The following is a 22074-nucleotide window of genomic DNA, read 5'->3' on the forward strand; positions in this document are numbered from 1 at the left end:
TGAGCCAATCCAATCCACCTGACAAGTTAGTCATGGAAGATGGCTTCACGTTTCCGTGTTCTGCATTTTCTGCGCAGTTACAAATACCTACGGCTGTAATGCACTGCTAGCATTGTTTTTGCTGTGGCTTGGTGCGGCTGGCACACTTTGTTCACCCGCCGATTCCAAAGTAAGTATTTCAACGAACTTTTGTTTCTTTAGTGGAACTTTTCGATGCACCGATGGTGCTGAGCTTTTGGGTAAGGAAACAGCTCTGTACAGCAGCCGAACGGTCGAGTGTTTTAGGCGAGACTGACAGGATGGCTCCGCGCCGACTAACTAAAGTGCAGCCTCAAGTCTGAGGGCGATCTTTCTCGGCATTACTGGACGCTGCGCCAGTAAGCCGCGCAACTTCTCTGTCTCTGATAAAGGAGTGCCTGCCCGAGCTTTAAAGGAGTTAATTTGTTAACCATGCGCAACGTGCTGAGCTGTAAAAACTATACGAGAAAACTTATGCACTCGAGCCTATCGTGCGACATGCCTACACTTGTGAAAACGTCGCGAGGTTTTTATTTCATTTTTTAATGGACAGCCGCTGATCTTTCTCTCTTGAGCTTTACGGCAACTACAGTTTCTAGAAGGAACGGCTGTAGCTACTAAATAACTAAAGGTTTAATACTCTCCTTCAGCTTTGACAAACCAGGACAGCACCTTGCGCATTCTAAAACAGCGCAAAAGAACAGGGACGAGAGAACGAAACGTACTACAACACGAGCGCTTTCTCAAAACGTACAACACGTTTCGTTCTCTCGTCCCTGTTCTTTTGCGCTGTTTTAGAATGTATACATACCAACTCGCCCAGGCTTCTATTTTGGCACCTTGCGCATGTTGGTTATGCTTGTGGGACCGAACCGCGCAGAACAACCGGACAAGGAGATGAGAGAAAAAAAAAAAAAGTCAGCACTTGCCTTTTTCTTGACCCGTTGTTCTGCGCTGTTCTGGCACGAATTTGACATACCGCCGCCGCGATACAGTTGGGCTGTGAGCTCTGGTGCCTGCAACGCCTTCTTTTACGCAAAACAGGTATACTGGGAGGCCATGCAAGCCGCGGGCTCAAAAAAAAAAAAAAAAAAAAAAAAAAAAAAAAAAAACGAGCTGAGCAAAAGTGAGATGAAAACAAAATTGCTGTTGCTTTGTCCTTATAGATATTCAAAGGCTCCTAAGAACTTCACTGCATTATTGACAGCGAGATAATGCCACAGCTACACTAGAGCCATGCAGCACCTTATAGTGCATGATACTGAGCTTATGTCTTGCACTGAAAGCTCTTACCATGTTCTTAGATTATCATATTAAAGTAGCTTTAAACCCATGCTTGTTAATGCAGTGATAGCCATAAATTGAATCTAGGGCATCATGCTCACATACAAGGCTTCTGATAACCGCCGGTCACATGATGTGGGCTATAGCAGAAACCTGTACCTGGTCATCTTACAAACATTTGTGCAATTGATGCTTTTAATGTGTTGTAAAAGTTTTTGTGTTCTGTTTCTGTATGGGAATTCTTTCATTATTGAAGGCTAACATTTGGCTTGCTACAGCAAAACCTGTACCTAGTCATCCTAAAAACAGCACCGCAGTTGGTGCTTTTAGTGTGTTGTAAAAATATTTGTGTTCTGCTTCTGTATGGCAATGCTTTTCTCGTTGAAGACTAGCATAAGGCTTCCAAAAATTTTTCAGATGCCATTTGCTGTAGCCGATTTCATAGGCCAACAGGAAGCAGCACTTTGAGCATGGAAAACTGTCATCCACGGGGGAAAAACAGCAACATCCCTTTGCATTCTCATTTCTTTGGTATGGCTAAAAGTGAGTATTGTATCATTATCTATATTATTAATATTGAATCATGATTGTCAGTGTTGAAGTTGTTTGAGCGTGATGATTTTAAACACACAGGACATCCCTTCGACAGGTTTTAGCTTGTTTACATGTAGGATGTAGAACTGGTTTCAACAAACTTTATGCAGCAAATTCTTTTTACATTGTCCACCATGTTACTTTTTGTCATTGTCCATTGAAGTAAATAACCATTATTTTACGTTTACACAGTCGTCCACTCCTAGCTTGAATGGGAAGGTGTGGCATGCAGTTTGCAAAATAGCAATGCATCCGTCACAGCCATGCATCAAGGATAAGTGGCTTGTGCGTAGAGGGACCAGTCGCTCCAGCTTCACGTCATCTGCCTCTTTGCTCCGGTGTGCAGACGTGCATTGAGGCAAAGTGGTTTATGTGTAGAAAAACCAGGAGCTTCTTTGTCACATCTGGCTGTTTGTTACGGTGTGCAGATGCGCATCGAGGCAAAATGGCTGATGTGTAGAGGGACAAGGAGCTGCTGCTTAACGTCCTTCGCCTCTTTACTACAGTGCACAACCGTGCATTGATGCTAAGTGGCTTGTGCATGGAGGGCACAGGAGCTGCAGCTTCACGTCAGCCTCTTCGCTCAGGTACGCAGGTGCGTATTGAGGCAAAATGGCTTATGCATAGAGGGACCAGGAGCTGCTGTGTGGCGTAGTCTGTATATTTGCTATAGTGCGTATCGAAGTACAGTGGGGGGGGGCTCATGTGTAAAGGTACCATGAGCTGCTGCGTCATGTCGTCTGCCTCTTTACTATGGTGCGCAGGCATGCATCAAGGCAAAGTGGCTTATGCGTAGAAGGACCAGGAGCTGTTGCTTCACATCTGCTATGATGCGCAGCTGCGTATTGTGGGTGGTGGTGGAAAACATTTCCATCAGATACAAATACAGGAGGTTACGCACTAGCTGACCCTGGGGGGGCCTGTCCTGACAAAAACAAGGGGTCCCTAGTTTGGAACCCCAGTGGCGGTAGAGGGACTAGAGGCTGGTACTTCACGCTGTCTGCCTCTTCGCTACGGTGTGCGGCTGCGATGGATGCAGTGGCATCTCGAAAAGTGCATGCCACGCACTCGCATGTTCAGCCTAAGAGTGGGCGACTGTGTACCTGCTATAGCTTTGTTATTCATAGAATAAAGCTAGGCCAAGTTGGATAAATTATAGCTCACCTCATATGTGGTCAGCAAAGAAAAGCCACTCCAGATAATCTGGTGCATTTACTGCCATAGGATTGTTATTCATATACATGCTACTGACAAGTCAGATTCTTCACCATCAGAAATGCCAGAAAAACAACCAAGGGTGCGTCTGTAATAGTCTAGATTGCTCTTTCTCTGCAGACTTGAGTCAGATGTGTGTTCCATTGCTGTGGGTGGGGCAGGTGTGAATCTGATTTTAAGCTTGCAACAAGTATGTTATTGTAGTTTAAAGGCAAAACGGTACTAATAATCGTAGCCCCCCGTGGCCTTTATCCCCTTTTAATAGTGTTGCCAGACACTGAGTTATTAGTTTACTCTGCACTGTTTCTGTCTAGTTAATGTGCAGAGATGTACAATATATTTATATAATACTTGTAGTTGTCGACTTTGCACTTAGAAACATTGTAGCGTTATCTGATGTGTTGCTTTCATTCTTTTAATGATTTCTGTAAGGGATCGGTGGGTATGCTAGGCATCATTATTACAGTCTACTCTTTTTGGGTCACTTGGTCAATGCCCAGCTGCGGCCGTCTCCCACTTGCCCTCGGGCAGGAGGCGGGGAGATGCGCACAGAGAGGCAGCTACAGTAGCTACAGTGCTTAATGGAAACGTAGGCAGAGATGGAAAGAAGTCCCTTCTTCTGAGGACTTTGCTGTCGCACTCGAAGACGCGGGGACAGGCAGTTCTCGTTGCTGCGTCATGTAGGGGGCTCATTTTTATTTAAGGAGCTTTACGAACAGTATACACCAACTAAGGGGTCCTTAGTACGCTGACTGGACCCATCACCCGGAGGCAGCACAACTTTGAAACGCGCACCTCTTTTGGAAGAACTGCTTATCGTTCAAAGAAAAAACACTCAATTTGAAGGGTGTAAGGCCCTCTTCCTTGTTGGGGAGCCCACAAAAGTGACAATTATTCAGTGCAGGCGCGCTGAGGGGGGTCTCGTTGAGGATTCCAACCCTGGATGTCAACAATGGTGGGAGATGGCGGCGTTGAGAAAGGGCAAGTGTGTAACAGTGACGGTATGATGCGGAGCGGGAGGATGTGGGTTGGCTCTTCTGATGTGGTCCGCAATGGTGCTGACTCGGACGCCAATAATTGCAATAATTGCCCTGTAAAAAGAGCCGCCAAGGATGCAAGCTTTGGGCAATGGTTGCGCACGTGGAACACCGTTTTAATGGGTTCTAATTTTTTTTTTTCTTTTTTTTTTTCCTAGGGGAGAGAGTTTGGCATGTGACCTAGTGAGCCAATCATTTCGAGGTCCATTCTCTAAATTCCGTTTGTTGTCAAACGAATTTGTTGTCCTTTTTGCATTGCTTGTATTAGGGAGAGGGTGAAGAACCTTATGTAAGTGGAAAGACATGCCAAAATGTTTGTTAGCCAGTCATGTGTGAGTTCGTTGTCATTGGGGATGAGAAGTCTGGGCGGAGTCCCGAAGTTAATGAAACGGCCCCGCGGCCTGTAGAACTCGTTCTGAGCTTGATTTGGATCTCATTCCTCTTCAGCATAGATCATGGTCATTGTTTCACCTGTTGTAAATACGTACATTCATGTATAAAATTTTCAGTTCATCTTCCTCTCCGTGTGCAAGTTGTTGTGGCCAGATGCAGTAAATTCACTATTTTCATTTCTATATAACATGCCTTTCTGAAGATGGTGAGCTCTTTTGTCCAATCCTGTAAGAAAGCAGCAAAGCACTCCCAAATCTTTCACAAAACTGTGTGATATCTTTAATGCTAACTGCGGCTTGGTGTCACTCAAAACATGTAGTTGAGGTAGATTTCTTCCCCACCCCCCCTCTTTTTGTTCGTTCAAATGAGGACCAGCGGACACTAACTCTTGCTTTTGTAATGCCCTAGGCCCCGCCTTAAAGGGCAGCTGCATCACTTTTTAGAAAAAAAGAGTTCGGAATACAGATATATTGTTTACGACCCCCTGAACACGAATACAACGTTAAATTTAGCCATAAGTGACCGCAAACTACTTTTTAATCAGAAAAACGTGCACCAACGCCGTGGAGCGTTTTGAAAGTGGCGCTCTTGCCTCTGATTGGTCAAGCGCGTCGTGACGTCAATGACGGCGTGCCATTGAGTGGTAGCGGCGGTCCGAGCGATTGTACATGCACGCACATGCTTTTCTGTGGATGTATGCCACTAAACATGCAACGATCACGCTGCTCAGGGGAATATGATATTGAGCCATACTTGTTCGAACCAGCGGCGGCTTCGGAACAAGGTGACACTGGCGGCAGCGGCGACATGATGAGCGAGGAGACAGCGCTAACCATTTCCCGCATGGGAAATTCACACTGGTACGCATCGCTGCGCTGCACTGCTGTATGCGACTGTGATCCGCTCTCAATTGAACATATCTGCGTTACTCGTGCCCTAAATCTCCTGCCTGACTCGAACGAAGCAGTGTCACATCAATGCGCTTGATGTGCCGATTGTAAACAAATGAACTCATCCAGACGAGCCGTCACCCCAGTTTTGTTGCGTGAATTTAGTCATTTATATGTCAGCAAGAGCAGCCAAAGTCATGCTCTCAGCTCCCGCAACCTCGAGTACGCATACATTTTATTCTGGCGGGATTTAGCAAATTAACGCGGGAGCGCGGTATCGACGAGAAGCCAGGCCGCTGCCTTGCCTTGCTGCGCGCGCGTAATCCCATTTAGAGCTCCGGTAAAAATACCGAAACGCTAGGACAGCTATCGGCAGTCACGCGCTGCCATGTCGCGAGTTTAGCGCACTTCATTTAGCTGCGCTTAACATCGCGACTTCGACCACAGACATCAAGCTGCCCCGATTTCTTTTCTTAATTGGGATAGTTGTTGAAATGAGTCTGACAGTGGGTAGCTCAAAAGAAAGATGAACACAGAAGGCAGGGGGACGAGACACACACTAGACTTGCGACTGAATTTTACTCCTGAAAGAACGAGTTTATACGCATTTTTTTTATCTTTATCCAGGTGCAACCAAGGAAGATAAAAAAATGCATAAACGCATCCTCTTCGGAGTAAAATTCAGTTGCAAGTCTAGCGTGTGTCCTTGTTCTACTGACAGAGATATATAACGCGCCCCAGTCCGACGCGCGCGGCTAGCGCGGTCGTTCGCGTTCTCCCGGTTCAAGTTACGAAGCACGGCGTGCACTTCGTGCACTGGGTGCGGCGTTGAGGTTCCTGGCTATGCATGAGCGCGTGGAGAAGGTATGGCACTCCTCACATTCCACTAATTGCCCACTCCCTCCTCTTTAAAAAAAAAAAGAAAAAAAAAAAAACGTTCTACTCTCTGACATTACTTCTCACAGTTTTGCAGCCGCGTCAGCGTGCGCCAATGCTGAATCGTTTTACTTTCACCTGTGCCTTCATCTGCCCAGACACCCCTCTGCCCCACAGAACAAAAACGTAAACAGAACAGAAGAGCAATATGATGTATTGGGCCTCTTACTTCGAGTTTTCTTCTTTTTGCGAAAGCAGCTCTTGGCGGCGGAGAGGTGCTCTTGTGTGCGAAGACAGAAGGCACAGCACCGATTTTCAATCGCGCAGATTTGATCGGTATCCCAAAAGATCGCATCAACGACAAGCTTTGGTGATAGTCACTGTCGCGAAAATGATCTGAGCAGATCACCGACGATTTTGTAAGCTTGAAATCCTTCCTTTTGATCGCGGCAACCCACTGCGCCGATAGCTTGCGTTCCTTTGGGAATTTATGAAACGCGACATCCTCACATCCTCTCGGCCGCCAGTGTTCGTGCAACCATAGGCTGCGCAGAACCACGGCATGGTCGTTCTTTTCGTGAAGAATGGTGCAAGATGCACTGAAAAAGCTTGCGGTAACGTTCGCAAGAAGAAAACAAGCGCGAGACAAGAAAACGGTTGCACTGCGTAGCCTACAAGCGACAGGTGATGCACGGCCTGCTCGGGCAATAGAAGCGGAAGAGAGGTAGACGCCGTCCTTGACGTCACTACCGCCTGTCGTACTCCTGTCGTCTGCTACTGACATCCCCCCCTCCAGCGCTGTGCACTGCGGAGAAGCCTGAACGCGGTAGCAACTTTAATCGATGATTACGTCATTATTTCAAAAGCTAAAGCCAAAATATTTCGTATACTTAACATACAAACCCTGGAGATTCGACCCTCTGAAACGCATCAAATTCTAAAACCGGTGCAGCTTCCCTTTAAGGCAGTACTCCAATGTCAATACCATTTTTATAGCTAGGCTGTCCAGCAGCACTAATGTCTTTTATACACTTCTTTTACTAATCTCTTACCCAAGTGGTGGCTTATACTGCGGGGGCGAAAGTCTCTGGACAGTATGTCTGGAGATTTTGGACTAGAATCGTGATGTAAACGAATTGTGACCTTATTTCTCTTGTACACATGAAAGAACTAACGTTCAACTTTCACATTGACAAGTGTGGTCCGAGTTTCCTGGTCGATGTGAAAGTTATGTGCTTTGATAGCAGTTTGTGTAGTCCACGCACTTTTGTCCCCGATATTACATAGGGGCAAATTAGGCGCCTTTACAGGGGCAGTTTCTTTGGCGCCCACTACCTTCCCCATAAAAAAGCTAGTGTTTCTTGTGAACAGCTGGCTGCATATATAAAGACCATTATTTTTTTTTGTAATTTGTTGTGCGTAGTTGAGAAATCCATGACATACATGCACAGCTGGTTGCCAGAATTATGCAACCATATTTCAGTAACTAACATCCATGCTGCATGCTGCCGGTAATACATCAGGAGCTTGTGGTTGTCAGCTTTTTGTGTTTTGTGTAACTATAAGCCTTGCTATTGTAATGTCACATATTGCGATGTGGGTAAACAAATAACTTTACTTTTACTTTTAACTCTTGTAGAAGCATGAACACTGCGCAATCACTGCAGAGGGCTATGCTTCCACATTGGGCTTTAGCCACATGTCAAATGTCTGTCTTTATTCTGCTGCAGCAGCTTGCATGTTATCAGATAAGTTACTTCGTCGCAGCTGCTCTAAGGAGACGCTTTCTAGACGCTTGTAGCCTAGATGTTGATGTCGATATACCCCTGACACGCCCAGGGAATGTCTTCGGTAGAGGGTACATGGAAACCAGCGAAATGTGCAGTTTACAGAACAAAAAGGTAACAATTTTAAATGATGTTATTATTGATCACTTCTTTTCAAAGCAGGAACAATGACTTTAGAAATCCACCTGTTAAACCGCTCAAAATGCAGGTTTCTGCCGCCAATGCGTACCTGTGTAATACTGCAATGCTCTGGCTGTGCTTTATGTTCATATACAGCATCCTTTATGCTTAGTTTCTCTGCATGTGCACTCCATGTCTTGGGCATTGCTGAGGGCGCATAGCAGCAAGCATAACATGCTATGTTTGGTCAGAGTGGCATGTTCAAAGAGACGACATAAAAACATTAAAATACTGAATGCCAGGTTCTGGTCAAACTACATTTGTATCTTTTGTTATTCTGCATGGGTTTTGCTGCAGTTATATGACCTTTCTATATAGTATGTGACAGTTCTGAATGGAGATGCATGCGTACAGTGCCATCTGGAAAAAGCAATTGAGAGAAACTGGCAATTGCCCTTGGAGATGTGTAATCAAAGTTCAGCACAGATAACTTGAATTTCATTTTCCCTTCTATTGCAGGAGGAGCCCAACCTGCTCTTTCCATCTTAAGCCTGAAAGGCCAGCAACAGCTGATCGAGCAATTGCACAGGATAGTAACTGCTCCTGGAATCCCGGCCTGCGGAGGCCGCCCACAGAGAACTCGATCATCTCCTCGCTAATTCCGAAATATTAGGTTTCAATGAATACCTTTTCCTCCACCACCTCCCCAAGGGAAGAGCTGTCACGGCCAAGGATAATTAAAAAAAATTATTCAAGTAGATTCTTAATACTCCAGTTGGCCTGCATTTTACCGTGCCATTCCTTAACATCGATATTTTTTTAGTGTAGACTATTTATGCATGCAGTTTTTGCAATAAAGCCAAAAAAAATGCTTTTTTACAACCTCGCATTCTGGTATGCCTATGCACTTCGCATGTTTTCAGGAATGGTGCATTTGTGTAAAGCTCAGCTAGCATATGTGCCTCTGATGGAAGTTTTAATTGCACACTGCTGTTCAGTGCTTTGTGTGTGAAAGTAAAGCAGACAACAGGAAACTTGAACCTGTTGCATATTCTATTGTCTGCTTTACTCTCACGACAAAGGCATTGAGCACTAGTATGTGACTGAAATTTCCATGGCACATGCTTGCTGAGCTTTACACGAATGTTATTGGTAAGTTTTTACACCAATAGTGGGCCCTGCAGGCAAGTTCCGGGAAACGTCCGAATGTCCGCCTCCGGCTGCCCGTCGGACGTCCGTGGGACGCGATCCGGATCCACGAACGATAGTCCGACGGACGTCCGCTGTACGTATATCGAACATAACCGGACTTCCGTCGGATGTCCGAAGGTCCGAAAACGGACGTCCGTCGGTCGACCGTCGGACGTCTATGGCCGTCTGGGTAAGTGCATAAGTATACCAGCATGCGAGGTTGCAAAAACAGGCTCATTTTCGTTTTTTTTAGGCTTTATTGCAAAAACTTCAAGCATAAATAGTCTACAATAAACAATATATTCACATTAAAGCTGCATGCAAAAATAGATAGGAATGGCACGGTAAAATGCAGGTCAACTGGAGTATTAAGAATCTACTTGAATAATTTTTTTTTAATTATCCTTGGCCGTGACAGCTTTTCCCTTGGGGAGTTGGAGGAGGGAAAGGTATTTATTGAAACCTAATATTTAGGAATTAGCGAAGAAATGATCGAGTTCTCCGTGGGCGGCATCCGTAGGCCGGGATTCCAGGAGTCGCTACTAACCTGCGCATTCGCTCTATCAGCTGTTGCTGGTCTTGCAGGCCTAAGCTGTAAAGAGCAGGTTGGGCTCTTCCTGCAATAGAAGGGAAAATGAAATTCAAGTTATATATCTGTGCTGAACTTTGATTACATAGCTACAAGGGCAACTGCCAGTTTCCCTCAATTGCTTTTTCCAAATGGCACTGTATACATGCATCTCCATTCAGAGCAGTCACATACTATATAAAAACGTCATATAACTGCCGCAAAACCCATGCAGAATACGAAAAGATACAAACGTAGTTTTACCAGAACCTGACATTCAGTATTTTAATGTTTTCATGCCATCTTCTTGAATATGCCATGTTGACTAAACATAGCATGTTATAAATGTTTGCTGCTATGCACCCTCAGCAACGCCCAAGACATTGAGTGCACATGCAGAGGAACTAAGCATAAAGGATGCTGTATATTAACATAAAGCACGGACAGAGCATTTCAGTATTACACAGGTACGCATTGGTGGCAGAAACCTGCATTTTGAGTGGTTTAACAGGCAAATTTCTAAGTCATTGTTCCTGCACTGAAAAGAAGTGATCAATAATAACATCATTTAAAATTGTTACCTTTTTATTCTGTAAACAGCACAAAGTTTTGCTGGTTTTCATGTACCCTTCCCGAAAACACTCCCTGGGCGTGCCAGGGGTATATCGACATCAACATCGAGGCTACAAGCGTCTAGAAAGCGTCTCCTTAGACTAGCTGTGACGAAGGTGTTAGTTTAACTGATAACATGCAAGCAGCAGAAAAAAGATGGATATTTAACATGTGACTAAAGCCCAATGTGGAAGCATAGCCCGCCGCAGTGATTGCGCAGTTTTCATGCTTCTACAAGAGTTAAAAGTAATTTGTTTACCCACAGCGTTACATGTTAAAATTAATAGCAAGGCTTACAGTTACACAAAACACAAACAGAAAGCTGACAGCCACTTAAGCTGCTGATGTATTACTGGCAGCATGAATGTTAAATAGTTACTGAAATATGGTTGCATAATTTTGGCAACGAGCTGTGCATGTATATGTCATATGGATTTCTCAACTACGCACCACAAATTACAAAAAACAAAAACAAATTATGGTCTGTGTAGATGCTGCCAGAGCTGTTCACAAGAAACACTGTACCTGATTTAAGGGGGATGATAGTGGCGGCCAAATAAACTGCCCCTGTCCAAGGACGGCCCATAATTTGCCCCTATGTAATATCGGGGACAAAAGTGTGTGGACCACACGAACTGCAATCAAAGCACATAACTTTTGCATCAACCAGGAATCTCGGACCATACTTGTCGATTTGAAAATTGCATTAGTTGTTTCATGTGTGCGAAAGAAATAAGGTCACAATTCGTTTACATCGCGATTCTAGTCCAAAATCTCCAGATATACAGTCCAGAGACTTCTGCCCCCATCTATTATATTTTGTCTATCCTATTCCATTCAATTCTTTGTATTCTATAGTCCATTCTGTCTATGCTATTCTATTCTGTCTATTTTGTCTGTTGTGTTTCATCTCATCCTATTCTTTCTATCCCATTCCATTCTGTCTATTCCATTCTATTCTGTCTATTCCATCCATTTTGTCTCACTTCTACTGCCGCAGAGGAAGCAGCTGCCATCGCCCTCGCCGTTGCCAATTCACACCGGCCCTTTTCATATTCATAAGCTAGGTCATAAAAGACACACGAAAATCCGCCGCTACGTACTTTTGGCCCGGACTTTCACCAGCATCGCCTAATAGTCATCCTGTGCGTCTCGACGGCATCGTATACGCAAACTCTTCCTTGCCAATCTGCGCCATATCTTATTCGGCCCTCTACCTTTCGCGCCCAGCGATCACAGCTCTTCGCTCCGATGCCGCTTCTGAAGTTGCCGAGTTTTCCTGAGGCGATCGCTTTGGGTCATGGTGCTCTTCGATGTATCCTGATTATATAGTGACCGTGGGAAGACATTTCCCAAGTCCTTGCGGCAGTACTCCGAGCCGCCAATACCGTCCATAAGACATCCTCCAGCTATCATCCTCAGTCACCCTGCGCTTTCACCGCACCTTGTCCGGAATGCGTCTGTCCTGATAATAAGAATTGGGACATTTGCCTTTTGTTACCTATATATATATGCATGTAATTCCGTCGTTCAACGCACCACTGGCTACAGTCCTTTCTTCTTAGTATAATTATGGCCGTCAACACACACACACACACACACACACACACACACACACACACACACACACACACACACACACACACACACACACACACACACACACACACACACACACACACACACACACACACACACACACACACACACACACACACACACACACACACACACACACACACACACACACACACACACACACACACACACACACACACACACACACACACACACACACACACACACACACACACACACACACACACACACACACACACACACACACACACACACACACACACACACACACACACACACACACACACACACACACACACACACACACACACACACACACACACACACACACACACACACACACACACACACACACACACACACACACACACACGCACACACACACACACACACACACACAGAGAGAGACGGCCACTGACGTCCGACGGACAACCGAACTCGGCCTCAACTCGGCGGCCGATTTCGGACGTCCGCCGGAATTCCGGCGTACGTACGAAAGCGGATGGTCGAATCCGTTCGCCCAGCGGACAGCCGCCGTACGTCCGCCACTGGATTTGCTTTTACACAGCTATGATATAGTTTGTAGTCGTCGTGCTCATCTGAACTGCGTATAAATCAGTAATGCCGTCAAGTCCATTATATGATGCCAGAGCGAATCGATGCGATAGAAAGCGTTTCCATTAAACAGCTTTTTTTTATTTTCCGCATGTTTCATCGTTGAATTCTTCCATCAAAAATTTTTGATGAAAAGTTAAATGACCATTAAACATTTTTCTATCATGATGCTTCAGTGAAATTTTAATCAGTGGCTGAATAGACGCAGCAAGCAGCAAGCTCAAAAAGAACGAAACCGAACCTATCCTCAAAAAAATCTGAAATGAGCCAATCCAATCCACCTGACAAGTTGAAGTTTAGTCATGGAAGATGGCTTCACGTTTCCGTGTTCTGCATTTTCTGCGCAGTTACAAATACCTACGGCTGTAATGCACTGCTAGCATTGTTTTTGCTGTGGCTTGGTGCGGCTGGCACACTTTGTTCACCCGCCGATTCCAAAGTAAGTATTTCACCGAACTTTTGTTTCTTTAGTGGAACTTTTCGATGCACCGATGGTGCTGAGCTTTTGGATAAGGAAACGGCTCTGTACAGCAGCCGAACGGTCGAGTGTTTTAGGCGAGACTGACAGGATGGCTCCGCGCCGACTAACTAAATTGCAGCCTCAAGTCTGAGGGCCATCTTTCTCGGCATTACTGGACGCTGCGCCAGTAAGCCGCGCAACTTCTCTGTCTCTGATAAAGGAGTGCCTGCCCGAGCTTCAAAGGAGTTAATTTGTTAACCATGCGCAACGTGCTGAGTTGTAAAAACTATACGAGAAAACTTTTGCACTCCGCGAGCCTATCGTGCGACAACGTCGCGCGTTTTTTTTTTTTTTTTTTTTTTTTTTTTTTTTTTATGGACAGCCGCTCATCTTTCTCTCGAGCTTTACGGCAACTACAGTTTCTAGAAGGAACGGCTGTAGCTACTAAATAACTAAAGGTTTAGTACTCTTCTTCAGCTTTGACAAACCAGGACAGCACCTTGCGCATGTTGGTTATGCATGTGGGACCGAACCGCGCAGAACACCCGGACAAGGAGATGAGAGAAAAAAAAAAGTCAGCACTTGTCTTTTTCTTGACCCGTTGTTCTGCGCGGTTCTGGCAGGAATTTGACATACCGCCGCCGCGACACAGTTGGGCTGTGAGCTCTGGTGCCTGCAACGCCTTCTTTTATGCAAAACAGGCATACTGGGAGGCCATGCAAGCCGCGGGCTCAAAAGAAAAAACAAACGAGTTGAGCAAAAGTGAGATGAAAACAAAATTGTTGTTGCTTTGTCCTTACAGATATTCAAAGGCTCCTCAGAACTTCATTGCATTATTGACAGCAAGATAATGCCAAAGCTACACTAGAGCCATGCAGCACCTTATAGTGCATGATACTGAGCTTATGTCTCGCACTGAAAGCTCTTACCACGTTCTTAGATTATCATATTAAAGTAGCTTTAAACCCATGCTTGTTAATACAGTGATAGCCATAAATTGAATCTAGGGCATCATGCTCACATACAAGGCTTCTGATAACCGCTGATCACATGATGTGGGCTATAGCAGAAACCTGTACCTGGTCATCTTACAAGCATTTGTGCAATTGATGCTTTTTATGTGTTGTAAAAGTTTTTGTGTTCTGTTTCTGTATGGGAATGCTTTCCTTATTGAAGGCTAACATTTGGCTTGCTACAGCAAAACCTCTACCTAGTCATCCTAAAAACAGCACCACAGTTGGTGCTTTTAGTGTGTTGTAAAAGTATTTGTGTTCTGCTTCTGTATGGCAATGTTTTTCTCGTTGAAGACTAGCATGAGGCTTCCAAAAATTTTTCAGATGCCATTTGCTGTAGCCGATTTCGTAAGCCAACAGGAAGCAGCACTTTGAACATGGAAAACTGTCATCCACGGGGGAAAAACAGCAACATCCCTTTGCATTCTCATTTCTTTGGTATGGCTAAAAGTGAGTATAGTATCATTATCTATATTATTAATATTGAATCATGATTGTCAGTGTTGAAGTTGTTTGAGCGTGATGATTTTAAACACACAGGACATCCCTTCGACATTAAGGTTTTAGCTTGTTTACATGTAGGATGTAGAACTGGTTTCAACAAACTTTATGCAGCAAATTCTTTTTACATTGTCCACCATGTTACTTTTTGTCATTGTCCGTTCGGTGACTGGAGGAGGGAGAAGTAAATAACCAGTATTTTACGTTTACACAGTCGTCCACTCTTAGCTTGAATGGGAATGTGTGGCATGCAGTTTGCAAAATAGCAATGCATCCGTCGCAGCCATGCATCAAGGCTAAGTGGCTTGTGCGTAGAGGGACTAGCCGCTCCAGCTTCACATCATCTGCCTCTTTGCTCCGGTGTGCAGACGTGCATTGAGGCAAAGTGGTTTATGTGTAGAGAAACCAGGAGCTTCTTTGTCACATCTGGCTGTTTGTTACGGTGTGCAGATGCACATCGAGGCAAAATGGCTGATGTGTAGAGGGACCAGGAGCTGCTGCTTAACGTTCTTCGCCTCTTTACTACAGTGCACAGCCGTGCATTGATGCTAAGTGGCTTGTGCATGGAGGGCCCAGGAGCTGCAGCTTCACGTCTGCCTCTTCGCTCAGGTATGCAGGTGCGTATTGAGGCAAAATGGCTTATGCATAGAGGGACCAGGAGCTGCTGTGTGGCGTAGTCTGTATATTTGCTATGGTGCATATTGAAGTACAGTGGGGGGGGCTCATGTGTAAAGGTACCATGAGCTGCTGCGTCATGTCGTCTGCCTCTTTGCTATCGTGCGCAGGCATGCATCAAGGCAAAGTAGCTTATGCGTAGAAGGACCAGGAACTGTTGCTTCGCATCTGCTATGATGCGCAGCTGCGTATTGTGGGTGGTGGTGGAAAACATTGCCATCAGATACAAATACAGGAGGTTACTCACTAGCTGACCCTGAGGGGGCCTGTCCTGACAAAAACAAGGGGTCCCTAGTTTGGGACCCCAGTGGTGGTAGAGGGACTAGAGGCTGGTACTTCACGCTGTCTGCCTCTTCGCTACGGTGTGCAGCTGCGATGGATGCAGTGGCATCTCAAAAAGTGCATGCCACGCACTCGCATGTTCAGCCTGAGTGGACGACTGTGTACCTGCTATAGCTTTGTTATTCATAGAATAAACCTAGGCCAAGTTGGATAAATTATAGCCCACCTCATATGTGGTCAGCAAAAAAAAGCCACTCCAGAAAATCTGATGCATTTACTGTCATAGGATTCTTATTCATATACATGCTACTGACAAGTCAGATTCTTCACCCTCAGAAATGCCAGAAAAATAACCGAGGGTGCATCTGCAATAGTCTAGCTTGCTCTTTCTCTGCAGACTTGAGTCAGATGTGTGTTCCATTGCTGTGGGTGGGACAGGTGTGAATCTTTGATTTTAAGCTTGCAACAAGTATGTTATTGTAGTTTAAAGGCAAAACGGTACTAATAATCGCAGCCCCCCGTGGCCTTTATCCCGTTTTAATAGTGTTGCTAGACACTGAATTATTAGTTTACTCTGCACTGTTTCTGTCTAGTTAATGTGCGGAGATGTACATATATTTATATGACTTGGAGTTGTCGACTTTGCACTTAGAAACATTGTAGCGTTATCTGATGTGTTGCTTTCATTTCTTTAATGATTTCTGTAAGGTATCGGTGGGTATGCTAGGCACCATTATTAGTCTGCTCTTTTTGAGTCACCTGTTCAATGCCCAGCTGCGGCCGTCTCCCACTTGCCCTCGGACAGGAGGCGGAGAGACGCGCACAGAGAGGCAGCTACAGTGCTTAACGGAAACGTAGGCAGAGAGGGAAAGAAGTCCCCTCTTCCAAGGACTTTGCTGTCGCACTCGAAGACGCGGGGACAGGCAGTTTGTTCTCGTTGCTGTGTCATGTAGGGGGCTCATTTTTATTTAAGGAGCTTTAGTTGGACTGTGAAAAAGGCTGACCGCCGAAGAATTGACGCGTTTGAATTGTGGTGCTGGCGAAGACTCTTAAGAGTTCCTTGGACTGCCAGAAGATCAAATCAGTCGATATTGTCGACCATAAACCCTGACTGCTCATTGGAGGGTCAAATTCTAAAGTTAAAGCTCAGCTACTTTGGTCATCTGATGAGAAGAGAGGAGTCGCTGGAGAAAGATTTGATGTTGGGAAAGGTTGAGGGTCGCCGGAGAAGGGGTAGGCAGCGAACGCGATGGTTAGATGGCATTCTCGAGGCATTGCAGATGAAGCTATGTGATGTTAAGAAGATAGTGAGAGACCGGAAAGCGTGGCGTGACATGGTCCACAGGGTCACGAAGAGTCGGACACGACTGAACGCCTGAACTGAACTGACGAACAGTATACAACTAAGGGGTCCTTAGTACTAAGCGTACTAAGGGGTCCTTAGTACGCTGACTGGACCCATCACCCGGAGGCAGCACAGCTTTGAAACGAGCACCTCTTTTGGAAGAACTGCTTATCGTTCAAAGAAAAAACACTGTCAGGTTGAAGGGTGTACAGCCCGCTTCCTTATTGGGGAGCCCATAAAAGTGACAATTATTCAGTGCAGGCGCGCTGAGTGGGGTCTCGTTGAGGATTCCAACCCTGGATGTCAATAATGGTGGGAGATGGCGGCGTTGAAAAAGGGCAAGTGTGTAACAGTGACGGTATGATGCGGAGCGGGAGGATGTGGGTTGGCTCTTCTGATTTGGTCCGCAATGGTGCTGACTCGGACGCCAATAATTGCAATAATTGCCCTGTAAAAGGAGCCGCCAAGGATGCAAGCTTTGGGCAATGGTTGCGCACGTGGGACGCCGTTTTGATGGGTTCTAATTTTTTTTTTTTCCTAGGGGAGAGAGTTTGGCATGTGACCTAGTGAGCCAATCATTTCGAGGTCCATTCTCTAAATTCTGTTTGTTGTGAAACGAATTTGTTGTCCCTTTTGCATTGCTTGTATTAGGGAGAGGGTGAAGAACTTATGAAAGTGGAAAGACATGCCAAAATGTTTGTTAGCCAGTCATGTGTGAGTTCGTTGTCATTGGGGATGAGAAATGTGGGCGGAGTCCCGAAGTTAATGAAACAGCCCCGCGGCCTGGAGAACTCGTTCTGAGCTAAATTTTGATCTCTTTCCTCTTCGGCATAGATCATGGTCATTGTTTCACCTGTTGTAAATACGTACATTCATGTATAAAATTTTCAGTTCATCTTCCTCTCCATGTGCAAGTTGTTGTGGCCAGATGCAGTAAATTCACTATTTTCATTTCTATATAACGTGCCTTTCTGAAGATGGTGAGCTCTTTTGTCCCATCCTGTAAGAAAGCAGCAAAGCGCTCCCAAATCTTCCACAAAACTGTGTGATATCTTTAATACTAACTGCGGCTTGGTGTCACTCACAACATGTAGTTGAGGTAGATTTCTTCCCCCCCCCTCTTTTTGTTCGTTCAAATGAGGACCAGCGGACACTAACTCTTGCTTTTGTAATGCCCTAGGCTCCGCCTTAAGGCAGTACTCCAATGTCAATACCATTTTTATAGCTATGGCTGTCCAACAGCACTAATGTCTTTTATACACTTCTTTTACTAATCTCTTACCCAAGTGGTGGCTTATACTGCGGGGGTGAAAGTCTCTGGACAGTATGTGTAGATTTTGGACTAGAATCGCGATGTAAACGAATTGTGACCTTATTTCTCTTGCACACATGAAAGAACTAACGTTCAACTTTCACATCGACAAGTATGATCCGAGTTTCCTGGTCGATGTGAAAGTTATGTGCTTTGATTGCAGTTTGTGTAGTCCACACACTTGTCCCCGATATTACATAGGGGCAAATTAGGCGCCTTTACAGGGGCAGTTTCTTTGGCGCCCACTACCTTCCCCATAAATAAGCTACAGTGTTTCTTGTGAACAGCTGGCTCCATTTATAAATACCATTATTTTTTTTTGTAATTTGTTGTGCGTAGTTGAGAAATCCATGACATACATGCACAGCTGGTTGCTAGAATTGTGCAGCCATATTTCAGTAACTAACATCCATGCTGCATGCTGCCGGTAATACATCAGGAGCTTGTGGTTGTCAGCTTTTTGTGTGACTATAAGCCTTGCTATTTTAATGTCACATATAGCGCTGTGGGTAAACAAATAACTTTACTTTTAACTTTACTTTGAACTCTTGTAGAAGCATGAACACTGCGCAATCACTGCCGCGGGCTATGCATCCACATTGGGCTTTAGCCTCATGTCAAATGTCTATCTTTATTCTGCTGCAGCAGCTTGCATGTTATCAGATAAATTACTTCGTCGCAGCTGCTCTAAGGAGATGCTTTCTAGACGCTTGCAGCCTAGATGTTGATGTCGATATACCCCCGACACGCCCAGGGAATGTCTTCGGTAGAGGGCACATGGAAACCAGCGAAATGTGCAGTTTACAGAACAAAAAGGTAACAATTTTAAATGATGTTATTATTGATCACTTCTTTTCAGAGCAGGAACAATGACTTTAGAAATCTGCTTGTTAAACCGCTCAAAATGCAGCTTTCTGCCGCCAATGCGTACCTGTGTAATACTGCAAAGCTATGGCTGTGCTTTATGTTCATATACAGCGTCCTTTATGCTTAGTTTCTCTGCATGTGCACTCCATGTCTTGGGCATTGCTGAGGGCGCATAGCAGCAAGCATAACATGCCATGTTTGGTCAGAGTGGCATGTTCAAAAAGACGACATAAAAACATTAAAATACTGAATGCCAGGTTCTGGTCAAACTACGTTTGTATCTTTTGTTATTCTGCATGGGTTTTGCTGCAGTTATATGACCTTTCTATATAGTATGTGACAGTTCTCAATGGAGATGCATGCGTACAGTGCCACCTGGAAAAAGCAATTGAGAGAAACTGGCAGTTGCCCTTGGAGATGTGTAATCAAAGTTCAGCACAGATAACTTGAATTTCATTTTCCCTTCTATTGCAGGAGGAGCCCAGCCTGCTCTTTCCATCTTAGGCCTGAAAGACCAGCAACAGCTGATCGAGCAAATGCACAGGATAGTAACTGCTCCTGGAATCCCGGCCTGCGGAGGCCGCCCACAGAGAACTCGATCATCTCCTCGCTAATTCCGAAATATTAGGTTTCAATAAATACCTTTTCCTCCACCACCTCCCCAAGGGAAGAGCTGTCACGGCCAAGGATAATTAAAAAAAAATTATTCAAGCAGATTCTAATACTCCAGTTGGCCTGCATTTTACCATGCCATTCCTTAACATCGATATTTTTTAGTGTAGACTATTTATGCATGCAGTTTTTGCAATAAAGCAAAAAAAAATGCTGTTTTTACAACCACGCATGCTGGTATGCCTATGCACTTAGCATGTTTTCAGGAATGGTGCATTTGTGTAAAGCTCAGCTAGCATATGTGCCTCTTTGATGGAAGTTTTAACTGCACACTACTGTTCAGTGCTTTGTGTGTGAAAGTAAAGCAGACAACAGGAAACTTGAACCTGTTGCATATTCTATTGTCTGCTTTACTCTCACGACAAAGGCATTGAGCACTAGTATGTGACTGAAATTTCCATGGCACATGCTTGCTGAGCTTTACACGAATGTTATTGGCAAGTTTTTACACCAATAGCGGGCCCTGCAAGCATGTTCCGGGAAACGTTCGAATGTCCGCCTCCGGCTGCCCGACGGACGTCCGTGGGACGCGATCCGGATCCACGAACGATAGTCCGACGGGCGTCCGCTGTACGTATATCGAACATAACCGGACTTCCGTCGGATGTCCGAAGGTCCGAAAAAGGACGTCCGTCGGTCGACCGTCGGACGTCTATGGCCGTCTGGGCACGCGCACACACACACGCACGCACGCGCACACACACGCACACACACGCACGCACGCACACAGACACACACACACAAAACACTATTCGACACCACTTTCTTCTCTGCTTCCTTATTTGCGTTGTTGGGCGACCAGAATTGCTACACGTATGGCCCATTGTCGACAAATTGCTCGCCGCAACACTGAAGCCACCTATAATAGCAAGAACGGAAACATTGGTAAGACCATGTACCACCGCACTGTCTCCTTTTCGTCCAGTGATTAATTCGAAGTTCTCCTCTGGACGCCAGTCCACACTGCTGTATTGTGCGAGAAGCTTCCCCACCACTACATTGGTTCTTAGAGTGTGCCCCAACGCACACCCCCTGTGTCCCGCCAAGGTCTTCTTCTTGAACCAACATTTTGGTTCATATGGCTCCTTTTCCGAAGCATTTCACCCCAGAAGAGCCGAGCACCAGGCCGGGGTAAATCTTGTACCTATTGGAAACCGGTGGGTACCCGGCGGCACTGGGGATCGAACCCCGTACCTCCCGAATGCGAGGCGGATGCTCTACCACAAGGACCTCTGTGCCCAAGGATCGGGGGATCGAATTCCGACCTCTGCGGCCGCTTTTCGATGGTGGCGAAAAGCAATGCTCCCGTGTACTGTGCGAAAACCGAAGGTGGTCGAAATTTCCGGAGCCCTCCACTACGGCATCTCTCATAGCCTGAGTTGCTTTGGGACGTTAAACCCCATAAACCAAATGTTGTGACTATAGATGGTGGTGGTTAAAACATTTATAAATAACTAAATGGTTACAAAGAGGTGTTTGGGTTTGAGACGTATCGGTCTCCTCCCCTCACAATATACTAGATGAAGCCCCTATTCCGGGGCCCCATTGGCAAGCAACGCGGCCCGCGTCCGTTGAACCAAGACCTTTTGAGCCTTGAGGTGTTGACAGCCGAGCAGGGCCGCCTCCCAGTCATCTCTAGTTGTATTGGGGTTGGGGGGAATGGATGGGTTTGACTGGCACGCCCAGACCATGTGGAAGGTGTCAGCCACCTCTCCACAGTACTGGTGGTGGTGGTAACAACTTTTATTGCCACGAAATGAAAGGAATTATTTCGGGCTGGGGCGAGTCTAGGGTGGCCTCCAGTCGGGAGCGACCTCTTGAGCTCGCTTGACGAGTGCCAGTTGCGTAGTTTTCCTTGGGCTGGCCAACAGCTTGTCCCATTCCTCCGCTGAGGGAGTACTGGCACGCACCATCAAAGGATGGGTTGAAATGTTTAAACACCGCCAGGCACAGTATTGGTAAAAATCTTGATGAGGAGGCGCTCGTCAGCGCGATCCAGTCCCTTACAAGGGGCCGGGTAGCGCTTGTGCTCCTCCTTGTAGTAATCGGAGATGTCTTTGAATGTATAAGGGCCAGATTGTCTGATTGGAAGTAGGCAAGGACAGGGAGATATAGGCGCTACTGTCGTATCACTTACATTCATCTGCA

General features: G+C 45.6%; 2 long non-coding RNA genes across 5 annotated transcripts; both read left to right on the forward strand.

Annotated features, from left to right (window-relative positions):
- LOC146185673 (uncharacterized) lies at positions 1 to 9563 on the forward strand. Of its 2 annotated transcripts, none has more exons than XR_014708019.1 (3): positions 1 to 169; positions 1720 to 1845; positions 2325 to 6369. It is a non-coding gene; the product is annotated as an uncharacterized LOC146185673 (long non-coding RNA). The 2 variants fall into 2 exon arrangements; XR_014708018.1 differs by lacking the exon at positions 2325 to 6369 and adding an exon at positions 8734 to 9563 and having other exon boundaries at positions 5 to 169.
- A 3505-nt stretch (positions 9564 to 13068) lies between these two features.
- LOC146185674 (uncharacterized) lies at positions 13069 to 20027 on the forward strand. Of its 3 annotated transcripts, none has more exons than XR_014708017.1 (4): positions 13069 to 13238; positions 14597 to 14722; positions 15224 to 15390; positions 19729 to 20011. It is a non-coding gene; the product is annotated as an uncharacterized LOC146185674 (long non-coding RNA). The 3 variants fall into 3 exon arrangements; XR_014708014.1 differs by having other exon boundaries at positions 13071 to 13238; positions 15224 to 15382; positions 19729 to 20027; XR_014708016.1 differs by lacking the exon at positions 15224 to 15390 and having other exon boundaries at positions 13079 to 13238; positions 19729 to 19982.
- The last annotated feature ends 2047 nt before the right edge of the window (positions 20028 to 22074 follow it).

Source organism: Amblyomma maculatum, chromosome 6 (assembly GCF_055883805.1).
Source record: "Amblyomma maculatum isolate TAMU_Amacu chromosome 6, ASM5588380v1, whole genome shotgun sequence".
NCBI classification, from domain to species: Eukaryota; Metazoa; Arthropoda; class Arachnida; order Ixodida; family Ixodidae; genus Amblyomma; species Amblyomma maculatum.